Here is a 12830-nt window from a genome sequence, read left to right as displayed (position 1 = left end):
GAACAAAGGGAAATTGTTTAGTCTAACTGTTGGTTTCTTGCTTTTTTTAATCAGCTTTTGCACCAGAGAAATTTCATGCAAGCTTGGGAAACGTGTACATGGATGGGATATACATGGAAGGAGGGAATAAGGGAGTGTACAGGAATGATTGATGTCATTCTTACGATGTAATGGCTCTGTTGTCGGATTTTAATTGGCTAACAAAGTTAATAAAGCAATGCTACCAACTTTCTAAGACGGGACACTTCTGGCCATAACTCTGTCAGTGTTCCAGATTGTTGGCCACCCAGCTGCTTAATTTGATCAAATAAAGTGCTGCTTGATCAAGAAGTCTCCGCTTTGGTTATCTGATTATATTGATACGGTATCTCAAGTTTAAGTAAGGGACTGGGATCTTACAGTTGAGAAACTGGCATTTTTTTCCACATCTGTCCTTCTGCCTCAGAGTGGAAGAGAATAAAGTGATTAATCAAATATTTTGAACTGTGCATTCTTGCCAAAATTGTTCCCATTTCTAAATTCCAGGCAAACAGCTTGCCATGCAGAGTTGAAGCTGTGGTGCTGATCAGAGTGCTAGCAACCCTTCTGATACTATAGCTTTCTTACGGTAAGAGCCTGGACAATGGAGTCAAGGGTGAACGGAGCTTTAGGTGTCTTTTTCGGTTTAAACCTCCAATTACAGGAGTAAACTTGCATGTAATTTTTAATTGTAGGTGTACAAGCAGGTCACAAGTAGAGAGTGGGTGAAGAAGGCCCGGTTTGTGGAAATGGGGAAGACCATTGCTGTATTTTTAATATAGTATGAATTGATACATTTATTCATATCAGCAAAACTAGCCAATTAAAAATATATAATCCCAAATATAGTCAGCTTCCTTTCGTGTTTCTATTTATTTGGCAACTGATTTCAATAGAGAAAGATAACTTATTAATTAATATAAGATGTATTGAGAAAAAAGTTGGGGAGAGGTTTTCAATGTGAAGGTGGTCTTTAAAAAATGTTGTATGAGATGGCCATTAAATTTTTGTCCAAACTGGTAAAATAAATCTGTTGGATTTAACCTAGCTCCCATTCTGTTAGATTTGCTTCATTATAGAGCATGCTTCTGAAACAAATATCAAAACCGGTATTTAGGGATTTTACTGCCAATATATATATACACACATATATATATTGATCACTTAAGATTCTCAGGTAGTTTACCTACATGGGCATAGGCATATATGCAAATAATCCATTTTATTCTACTGGTTTGATGCTGTGTGTCCCACAGTCATCTCTTACCCTTCAAAATTAGTGTGTACACACACACACACACACATACACACACACACACACATCACTTAAGATTCACAGGTAGTTTATCTACATGGACGTAGGCATATATATGATTTGCAAATAATCCATTTTATTCAACTGGTTTGATGCTGTGTGTCCCACAGTCATCTCTTACCCTCCAAAATTAGTGTACTGATACAAACACTACCAATAAAAGTGATTCTGTTCTACTCCACAGCCAAACACTGAACGTTTTTGGTTTCTTTGCAGGACAAAAGTCTTCTGAATTGGTCATTGGAGGTGATGAATGTAACATAAATGAACATTGTTCCCTTGCACTCGTTTATATCACTAGCGATGGTTCCTGTGGTGGGACTTTGATCAACAAGGAATGGGTGCTGACCGCTGCACACTGCGACAAGTGAGGGCATTACAGAATGTGGAAGGATTGAGGGAGATCGTGTTTAGATATCCAGATTTTTTTATAATGTTTCTGCTAGTTTTTAGTGACTTCTCTGTGCATTTTGAATGAGTGTTCTGCTGTTACTGCTATTGCTCCTCACAATCATATCATGAGCAATGCTGTTTATATTTATGGTTGAATTTCCATCTTCTTCACCACAGTATTCATATCTTTCCTTTTTTCTGGGATATAATAATAACAAGAATAACAAAATCTGGAACATTACCTGAATAATTTCTGAGTACTAAACAGCACACAGGTGAATTCATGCTTCAAGATTTTACATAAATTATGGAAATAGCTTATTCAATCACCTTGAACAAATTTCTTGAGCGTACCCAGATCTCTAGGACATTGACTGTAACTCTTCCAGGATTCAGGTGCTAACAATCCTGGTTGAGGGTCAAGGACCATCCCAAGTAATATAGAGTTTACTTTAATTTGTTGTTGTTAATTTCTTGTTGTTTTTCTTGTAGGGGAAATATGCTCATATTCCTTGGTATGCATAGCCTAGAGGTACCAAATAAGGATGTGCAGAAAAGAGTCGCAAAGGAGAAGTTCATTTGTCCCAATAGGAAAAAAGATGACAAAAAGGACAAGGACATCATGTTGATCAGGCTGGACAGTCCTGTTAACAACAGTACACATATCGTGCCTCTAAGCTTGCCTTCAAACCCTCCCAGTGTGGGCTCAGTTTGCCATATTATGGGATGGGGCGCAATCACATCTCCTAATGGTAGGGATCTCTGTCTATACTCTCAGACCCAGCTTTTGATGTAACACCAACTTGGTCTAGGGTCTCACTATGTCAACCATGAATATTGGAATGTGGATGGACAATGGGATTCCCTAAGATTCCATTTCTTCATCAGTTCCACACCCACAAGGTCCTTGGAATAAAAGAAATAAGTAAGGAACTGGCATGCTGTATAGCTAAAAAAAAAAAAAAAAAACCCTAAAGGATCAGGTTTATTTATAGCAGAGCTGTTGGGAATAAGAAAAGTCCCATTAGCAAGGCAGTCTTGCCTGGCTTCATTACCTTTAATAATGGGGTGTTTTGTGAATAGCCTTGGCCGTTTTGGAAATGGAGAAGTTTCCCGCGGATGATGTTTTCAGAGTATATTTACCCCTTGCTCTCAAAATATGAACTCAAAAACATGGCCTATCCTTGGATGGATATAAAATCTCTGTGGATGGTTGCAGAGGACGTCTTCCTTTTAAGTCCTGGTGGTGCAGCAGTTAGAATGCAGTATTGCAGACTATCTCTGCTTCCAGCCTGGAATTCGATCCTGACGGGGCTCAAGGCTGACTCAGCCTTCCATCCTTTTGAGGTTGATAAAAGGAGGACTCAGATTGTTGAGGGCAATATGTGGATGCTGTAAATCACCCAGACAGTGCAGTGTATAGTCTAAGTGCTGTTGCTATTGCTAGTAAGGCCGTAGAAGTGTTATGTGCGCTCTCAGCTGTGGCTTATGGTCATCCACACATTCAATCCTGCCAAGATAGGTAGATCTTGTAAGCCCATCTTGTTTTCTACCTAGGTTTCTACCAAATAGGTGTGACTAGAGCAGACAAGTCACACAGCCTTGTTCAAGAGCTGGGAAATAATTAAGGACTCACAAAAATAATTTTCAATTAACCACTGAAGTACCACAGGTTTTTTTTTAATACATGGAGACCCAGTGAATTTTAAGTAACAGAAAAACTTTACTGCTTGCGATATAAATTTGCTCTTTCTCATACCCACACATGCACCCATCCATGTTTAGATACATCCTTCACAATTAGGCTGCCAGGCAGAGGGACGGAAACTCTTAAGTTGTGGATCCAAAATGACTCAAAGAGTGGGTGAGCTTTAGGACCCCTTTTTATCCTCAAAAGTTCTTGATTTGTTGATTAACTGGGATTGGGGTTTATTCCATATTCTCAAGCCCAGGTTTGTCTGATTCAGATGAAATTTTTCCTTTGTTTCCTAAGACTTATTTTCACCTCATCTGTCCTACCCAAGGGATCTTTTGGACAAGATTCCTGGCTTTTTGTTCTTGTACACAATACAAACGTATGGGTCTCCTTCATCTTTAGATATAGAAGTTTCAGTATGCTGGCTGAGGAATTTTGGGAGTGGAAGTTCACAAGTCTTGAAGTGGCCAAGTTTGGAGACCCCCATTCTAGGTCATCTCCAGGGGATGCGAGATCAGTTCTGTGACTTTTGAACTAGCAAAAGCCCCACTTTTCCAACAAGGCAATCTTTGCATAGAGTACTGGGGAAATTTGAGAAGTCTTCAAATGTCCATCAGCTGATTTAAGACCTATTAATATTTATTTTATTTTATTTTATTTTATTTATGAGACTTATATACCGCTTTAAGTGCAAGCACTCTCTAAGCGGTGTACACCAGTAAGCAATGTATATATATATTTACATTGCCCCCAACAATCTGGGTCCTCATTTTACCTACCCCGGAAGGATGGAAGGCTGAGTCAACCTTGAGCCGGTGAGATTTGAACTGCTGACCTGCTGAACACAGTCAGCTAAAGTGGCCTGCAGTACTGCACTCTAACTGCTGCGCCACCTCGGCTCATAACTTGACAAAAAACATTTAAGTAAAACTGTTTTTCCCAGGAGTCCCTTTGAACAACTTTGAAAGACAATACTTCCTATTCCAGGCAATGAGATCAGCTCCACTGTTTGGAGACAGTGGAAATTATAGCTCTATGCATCTAGGTGGTAAAATTGTGAAAGGTAGAATTTTGCCTATTTTTTATTTTTTTCAGTGACTTTGCCTGCTTTCCCTCATTGTGCTAACGTTAACATAGTCCGTAATGCACTATGTCGAAAAGCTTACGCAGGGTTGCCAGCAACAAGCAGAACATTGTGTGCAGGTATCCTGCAAGGAGGCAAAGATGCATGTGTGGTAAGATGATCCGTTTTAAGACAGACTCCTAAAGAAATAATGCCAAATTTCAAAGCTATGACAGAGATCTAGCCTTGAAGGCATCTTGTAGAAACATACAAAGTTATGGCTTTTTCTAACTCAAGTGCCTTCTAGATGTCTAGATTTCCAGTCTTCCCAATACTGGTGATTCTGGTGGGGGAACACAAGGAGTTAAATTCTTCTACAAGGATCCTGGATTGGGGAACATGGAAGTGAAACATTGGGGGCTATATGTGAATGGATGATAGGAGGGAATTGTTTGCTCCACTTCCCATTCATAGATACGGTAGTAATGTTTCATGTTTATTTTTCTCAACAGGGTGACTCTGGGGGACCCCTTATCTGTAAGGGACAAATCCAGGGCATTGTATCTGGGAGGGGGGGCATCCTTGTGGCCAAAGTCTTAAGCCTGGCTTCTACACCAAGGTCTTTGATTACATTGACTGGATCCAAAGCATTGTTGCAGGAAATACAACTGTGACTTGCCCCCAGTGAAAACTTTTGAAAAAGTTAGGAGAAAATGTAACATATTAGTACATCTCTTCTATATCCCTAACCATATCCAATTACATTGGAATATATTCCCAAGTTAACTCTAAGTTAACAGAAAACAACAACAGAGAAGGAGCAGATAAAACAGATAAAAATGGATACAAAATTGAGAATCGAGTCATAAACATGGAACTTAACAAAACAAGGAAACATGATTTAATCCTGGTGGGGAAAAAAAATCACAAGAATTGGATACTCTGTGTGAAACTTCTTCAATAGCTTCGGGGCTCTGACATGACGTTTATGGACCCACTTGTTTTGTGAGGCAGGGAGGTGTTTCCAGGCAACTAGGTACTGAGTTGCTCCATGATATCTCCTAGAGTCAAGGATTTCCTTTATTTCGAAGTGTTGTTCACCCTCCACCATGATTGGTGGTGGTGGGGGGGGGATTTTTGGCCGTAGAGGTGACTGATGCTCTATTTTCAGCAAGCTGCAATGAAAAATTGGGTGTATTTGCCTGAGATTTTTGGGTAATTCTAATTCTACTGTTACTGGATTTATGATTCTTTTAATTGGAAAAGGTCCTATATATTTTGGTCCAAGTTTTTTACAGGGCTGTAGGGACTTTAGGTATTTTGTAGATAAGTACACCATTTCTCCTATAATGAATGGTGTAGGCTCAACCCTTTTTTTATCGGCTTGTGCTTTGTATGCCCGCCTAGCTTCATCTAGTGATTTTCTGACTATTGGCCAGGTGTTTTGTAGGTTTTCCATCCATTCTTTCAGTGAAGGGATCGTTGGTTCTTTTGGGGTTAACTCTGGCATAGGGTTGAAACTTTGACCGTTGGCTATTTGAAAAGGAGTGTAGCCTGTGCTGGAGTGGACTGCATTATTGTAGGCAACTTCTGCAAAAGGAAGTAAGTCCGTCCAATCACTCTGTTGGAAATTTAAAAAACATCTCAAATATTGCTCAAGTACCGAATGGCACCGTTCCGTTTGTCCATCCCCTTGTGGATGATGGCTAGATGTCAGTCCCTGAGTGGTCCCTAAGAGGGATAAAAATTCCTTCCAAAATGCAGACGTAAATTGCACTCCCCTATCAGAGATGATGCGTTGGGGTGCCCCGTGCAATCTGTAAATGTGCTGGATGAAAAGTTTTGCTAAGGCCTTTGCAGTGGGAATTTTTTGGCAAGGGATAAAGTGCACCTGTTTGGAAAATAGGTCCGTGACTGTCCAGATAACAGTATTCCCATTGCTTTCTGGCAATTCCACTATAAAATCCATGGCTATTTCCCTCCAGGGGGCTGAGGGACTTGCCACTGGTTGTAATAGCCCTGGCGACTTCCCTTGCAACCTCTTTGCCGATGCACAGGTTGGGCAGCTGGCAACATAACTTTCTATGTCCTTTTTTATTGATGGCCACCAAAATTGCCGTTTAATTAAGTGTAAAGTTTTTACAAATCCAAAATGCCCTGCTGATTTTGTGTCATGGCAAAGCTGCATGAACGTGATTCTTTGGGTTGTTGGTATATATAACTTTTCCCCTACCCAAGGCAACCCGTCTCTCATTGTGCACACATTTTTGTTTTTCTGGAACCATTCATCTGTTTCCAAACTTTTTCTGAATTCAATTCCAGTTTGGCTGTCCCGTGTGGTTTTAATTTGGCTTGGGTTCTTGTGGTTACTGGTGCTGCCAGTTGTGACTCTGCCATTATTGGTCTAGAGTCTGTGGTTCGTGCGCTGTTATATTGAGGCATGCGAGATAGAGCATCTGCCAGGAAGTTCTTTCTCCCTGGTAAATGTTTGAGCTTAAACTGGAACTGGTGAAAATGCTGAGACCAGCGGGCTTGTTTGGGATTGAGTTTCCTGGACATTTTCAGGGCTTCTAAATTTTTGTGATCGGTCCACACCTGGAAGGGGATTTTGTTGCCTTCCAGGAACTGTTGCCACGTGAGTAATGCCCAACGTATCCCATAAGCCTCCTTCTCCCATACGGGCCAGCGCTGTTCTGTTTCCGTGAGTTTCTTGGATGTATATGCACAGGGTTGCAATACTGCATCATCATTTTCTTGTAATAGCACAGCCCCCACTGCCACATCACTTGCATCTGCCTGTATTATGAAGGGCTTGTCCATATCTGGGTGCCTTAGTACTGGTTCGGCAGAAAAAAGTCTCTTTAGTCTCTCAAACGCTGCTTGGCACTCCATTGTCCATGTTAGTGGCTGGCTAGGTTTTACTGAGGATGCTCCCTTCATTTTTAGTAAGTTAGTGAGGGGCAAGGCTATCTGGGCAAATGAGGGGATGAATTGGCGGTAAAAGTTTGCAAAGCCCAGGAAACTTTGTAGTTGCTTTCTTGTGCGGGGTGGCGGCCAATCTAATACTGCTTTGACCTTCTCTGGGTCCATTTCAATGACCTGTGGGGATCTGCGATAGCCTAGGTAGTCTATCCTTTCCTGGTGGAATTCGCATTTTGAGAGTTTGGCATATAGGTGAGCGGCTCGCAGCTTCTTTAAAACCGCTCTGACAAGTTTGACGTGTTCTTCTTTTGTTTCAGTAAAGATAAGAATGTCGTCCAAGTAAACAAGGACCCCCTTAAACAGGTGCTCCCTTAGAACGTCATTGATTAATTGCATAAAGACTGCAGGGCCCCCTTGTAATCCAAATGGCAAGACTTTGAATTGATAGCACCCCATGGGGCAGTTAAATGCAGTCTTCCATTCGTCCCCTTCCTTGATTCTCACGCGATAGTAAGCTTCCCTTAGGTCTAGTTTAGAAAAAATTTTCCCTTTCAATAGGTGTGACAGCATGTCTTTCATGAGGGGCAGCGGGTATAGGTTGCTTTCACTGATTGTATTCAGGGCCCTATAATCCACACATAAACGTAAAGAGCCATCCTTCTTCTCTCTAAAAAGGACTGGGGCAGCCACTTTAGGCTTGGCTGGCTCAATGAAACCTCTCTCTAGGGTTTTTTTTTATAAATCTTTCCATTTCCTCCTTCTCCTTTGGGCTCATGGAGTATAATCTGGGCTTTGGGAGTTTTGCCCCAGGCTTGAATTCAATGGTACAGTCTGTGGGTCGGTGGGGGGGAAGCTCATTCGCCCTCTCCTCACTGAAGACTTCAGCAAGGTCCTTATATTCCTCTGGTATTTCTGTTAATCTTTTTTCCTCTCCTATGGATGCTTTTTCTATTCTTGATTCTGGTAGCCTCCCTTGGGGTTTTAAGTCCATAGGGTCCCCCTTCGGGAATTTGATTTCTGTCGTCCTCCAATTTACCCAGGGGTTCCATTTTTTCAACCATTCCATCCCTAGAATCATTGGGCATTCCATACCTGGGGTCACCACAAACGTTATGTCCTCTTCATGGTTGCCCAGGGAGAGGTGTATTGGCAGAGTGGCTAGGGTAGCTGGCACCCCCCCTGCTATGGATCCATCTAACTGGCCAAATGAGATTGGTTGTTCCAGTCTCCTGGATGGGATGCCCAGATTCCCCACTAGTGTTGGGCTAATGAGGCAGCGGGTGCAGCCAGAGTCTATTAAGGCTTTCACCTTCACAGCTTCGGGCATGGGGGGGATTAATATAGTCACTGTTTTGAGGATGGGTGTGATGCATCCACTTACCAGGGGTTCGCCCTCCGAGCTGTCATCTGAGGCATCCACCGGCCCTGTGGTGTAGGCTGGAGTTCTTTCCCCTTGGTGAGCAGAAGTGGGGGGTTCTGCAATTTCCATCATTCTCATGGCCATCTCTTTTGGCTTAGCTGAAGACTTTCCGGGTTTGTTGATTGGGGATCTGTCTGGGTTGTGCTGGGGGGCCTTTGAGCGGCATTCTACAGCTCGATGCCCTTCTCTTCCGCTCTTGAAACACCCCATTTGCTTCTTGGCTGTATCCGATGATTTCACCGGTTGGTGTGTCAGCTCAGGCGGGGGGGCGGCTCCATTGTTTTCCTCGGCGGTGCCTCTTCAATATGTCGATCTCTGCTTCCTCTGCCAAGACGTACCATTCCTCAAGTTGATGTGGGTCCCCTCGGGGCAGGCAAGCATCATATAGATCATAGTTTAGTCCGTCTTTGAAATGGCCAAGGAGGATGTCTTCTGGCCAATTCAGTTTGCTGGCAATGGCCCGGAATTCTTGTGTATACTCAGCCACTGGGCGTTTGCCTTGCCTCATCGTTGTTATCCTTTCACGGGCTTTGCGATCAGCCAGGGGGTCTTCAAATCGTCTTCTCAAAGAGGACATGAAACGGTTGAAGTTACTGAGTTCTGGGGCATTGGAGTCATGCAAGTTCACCACCCAATCTGCAGCCGGTCCATCCAGGGCAGATTGCACGATCCAGATGCGAGCTTTGTCGCTGGGAATGTCCTGCCCATATTCCTCCATGTAGCTGAGGACTTGGGTTAGGAAAAACCACAAGCGTGTTGGTTCCCCTTTGAATTTCACCTCCAATGGTGGACATCTTGGAATGGATCGGTGCCTCCGTTGTGGGTGGTAGTGTCTTCCGTCCAGATTGCCATCTGTGGTCCGGTAGGGGGTGGGGGCTCCTGGATCAGTAGATGTCCCTGGGGTTGCAGGTTCCACGTCCCCCTCGGTGTCTCTCCCTTTGCGGCTCCAGGAGCTGGGGCGGCCGTAGGGCTCAGTATTCTCCTCTCCTAGGAAGCTGAGAGTTCTCTTCATCAGGTCAATAGCTTTCTCTAGGATCCAGTCTGAGTACGGTGCCCAGCTTCCTCCCTCTTCACTTGCGTGCAGGGATTTCTCCATCTCCTGCTTCCATTCTGGTTGCTTGGTCCCCCGTCTCAGGGTCACCTTTCTTGATTCCTTTCCCCACTCACTTTTCTTTCCAACGCCCATTGACCAGCGAGGCTTGTGGTCCCGTGTCTCCACCACTTCTTCTCCCGAGGAATCTGACCTCTCGGATCCCAACATCTGGCAAGGTTCCAACTGGGTCAGCGGCTCTCTTTCCAGGGAGTTTTCCCCCTCTCTTGCTCCATTGTCTGACATGGTAAATTTTTGCAAAATCCCCCGGCAAGGATCTCCCTTCCAGGTGGATTAATTTTGCAAGTCCTGTCTAAGGTAAGGACCCACCCCACTTTGCATCTTAAGAAGACAGAACTCTTGGAATAATTCTTCCAACAGGAATCCTTTATTAAGAAGAAGTGGTTGCAGGCATGCTAGACAGGACTTGGGGTCCAAGCTCTCCCATTCAAGGTTTTAAGGGGTTCCCCAGCAGTCCCACCCAATCACCCCCCCTTCCAGTGATAGTTTCAGGCATCACAATTCCACCCCTTGCTCCTTTCTTTCGTCTGTATGGAGACTTCAGATAACTACATGAAAGGTAATTAGCTCTCTTTTGTGATGGTAAAGTTCTTTGATGCTATTTACATTCAAAGTCTCTCTTTGAAGTTGCAATAAACACATTCAGCTCCCTAGAAGTCTACTGAAGGAAGTGAGGGCCATAAAGCCCCTTTGTTCTCCCCCTTCTCTCCCTCTTATGGCAGAATCCAGAGAAGGCAGAATTGGGAGTTTCTATATTTGATAATTAAAGATGAAATATAATTGGATTCTGACAGAGAGAGAAAGAGAGTAAGGAAAGAGAAAAAGAAAGAGAGAAAAGAAAGAGAGAGGAAACAGAGAAAGAGGGAGAGGAATGGTGCTTCTCCAACCAGGCTGGGCAGAGCCGGCGGAGCGGCCCTCCTGCCCCCCCTCCCCGGCCAGCTGGATGGAGGGTTAGGGGTCACCACAACATGAGAAACTGTATTAAAGGGTTGCAGCATTAGGAAGGTTGAGAACCACTGACCTAAGCAAATTTTGGAGAGTTGAGGAGAGATGTTATCCACAGAAGAGGCTATGCAAAAGCTGGTTCAGATACATCAGTTAAGTGGGGTATGATTATTTTTTCGGGGGTGGGGTCAGGGCCTTTCTTCTGAACTGCTTCAAAGGACTCACAAGTACATAATTCCTTTGATCACCATTTCTCAAAAAGAGTTATCCCTTTAGAACTGTAACTCTTCCATACAATGATGCTTCTCAATTAAGAGAGGGTCAAGAAATATTTTGAATACAATCTTTCTGATCCATAATGCAGAGACGCCAACATTCACATGCATCAATTATACTAATTAAGGTAGTTCTGCCAGCAGCCCCATGTTTGATTTTGATTGGGGAACCTACAGTCACATGGAGCTGTTTTGTAGTTCTCTATCTTGCTTCTTACGGATTCAGACATTTTCTGAAAATAGATATGAAATCAGGAAATTGATATATCCTGGTGCTTCAAAATGTCAACTATTAGAAGACATTTCCTTAGGAAAAAGATCAGGTTTCCCCATGGCAATTTTATTCCCCAAAGAATTTAATACAGGATTGCCTAGATATTTTATTCTAAGTAGAACCCTGCTCACAAATCATTGTCTACTCCCTATTGTATGCCTTCTTACTCTCTTGTAATCCCTTCCTCTGTAATGAATGTAAATACCAACATTAATTCTTTTCCAATTATCTCAGTGCTGGAGTGAGCATTCCAAAGGACAGAGGAATAGGGGAAGGGGCCGTAAGAGCTGCCCTTTTACTTGGCTTCCTTGTGAGTCACGTTTTGGAAATCTTTCCCATCCTTTGTCCTCACCCAGATGTTTGGGATAGTATTCTTTGGACACTATGAAGCAGGGATCTTCAAACTTGGCCCTTTTATGACTTGTGGACTTCAACTCCCAGAAGTCCTCAGCCAGGCACATTTGTGGTCATGTGATTGGACTTAGTAACAGTTTTGTTTAACAACTGAGTTGCCTGTCAAGGACTCCTGGTACAATCTGAGTCTCCTAGCTGCAATCAGTGAATCAAATTAAATCTTCTGCTCACATCAGCTATAGAAATATGTCTGGAACTTCTTTCTGCTAAATAGAAAAAAGCCTTGATATCCTTACCAGTGACCAACAGCTATTTTAATCTAATACATTAATATGCCTCTCCGTTTTAAAAAACCTTCTGATAACAATCTAGATGCAGTTGGAAAGAAACGTGTACCTACCAAAGTGATAATTTCTAAGCAGCTCCTAAAATATTTCAATTGAATAATGGGAAGAAAGCATAAGTTTTCATTAAATTGCTAGTTGTGTCCCTTTAATTGAGACTTCATGACACTTTACATAAGAGAAGAGCACCTTTCCTAAAATGATTAGGGAGGAGAATGAAAGGAACAAAGATATCTTGCCTGCAGACAGGAAAACAATAACAAAAATGACATGCCACATGTGATACAGTGTGCCCCTTACTGTAGTATTAAGTACTGAAGATTTATACACATTAGCTGGGTTCAACAGCAGCCTATGCTCAGATACAAAACAGATGTTGTGTTCTCACAAAGAAAACAATTGTATGAGGGCTTCACTTGTGACTGACATGATAAAACAGTGGCTTCCCACCATTCACCAAACCATAGTTACTGCCCCATTCCATTTCAAGGCTACCCCAGCTTTTGTGAGAATTCTGCTGTTAGAAATTCAAGCTGTTTTAGCAAACGCAAGGGGAGAAAAAGGACCTTGATGCCTGAATCTGATGTACTCCAACCTTCTTGCCAACGTTCCTAATCTTCATATAGGTGCTAATCTATGATGAAAAGACAAGACAAGCTATCTGGGCCAATATTGTCACCCAACTAATGATGATGATGGT

At 42.8% G+C, this 12830-nt stretch overlaps 1 pseudogene; it reads left to right on the top strand.

Annotated features, from left to right (window-relative positions):
- The first annotated feature begins 477 nt into the window (after positions 1-477).
- Positions 478-5276, top strand: LOC120300049 (annotated as a pseudogene).
- The last annotated feature ends 7554 nt before the right edge of the window (positions 5277-12830 follow it).

This window comes from Crotalus tigris, unplaced genomic scaffold (genome assembly GCF_016545835.1).
Source record: "Crotalus tigris isolate CLP2741 ecotype Arizona unplaced genomic scaffold, ASM1654583v1 scf7180000024338.4412243, whole genome shotgun sequence".
In the NCBI taxonomy this organism is placed as follows: Eukaryota; Metazoa; Chordata; class Lepidosauria; order Squamata; family Viperidae; genus Crotalus; species Crotalus tigris.
The sequence above is the reverse complement of the archived record's forward strand: the minus strand, read 5'-3'. Positions and strand labels throughout refer to the sequence as shown.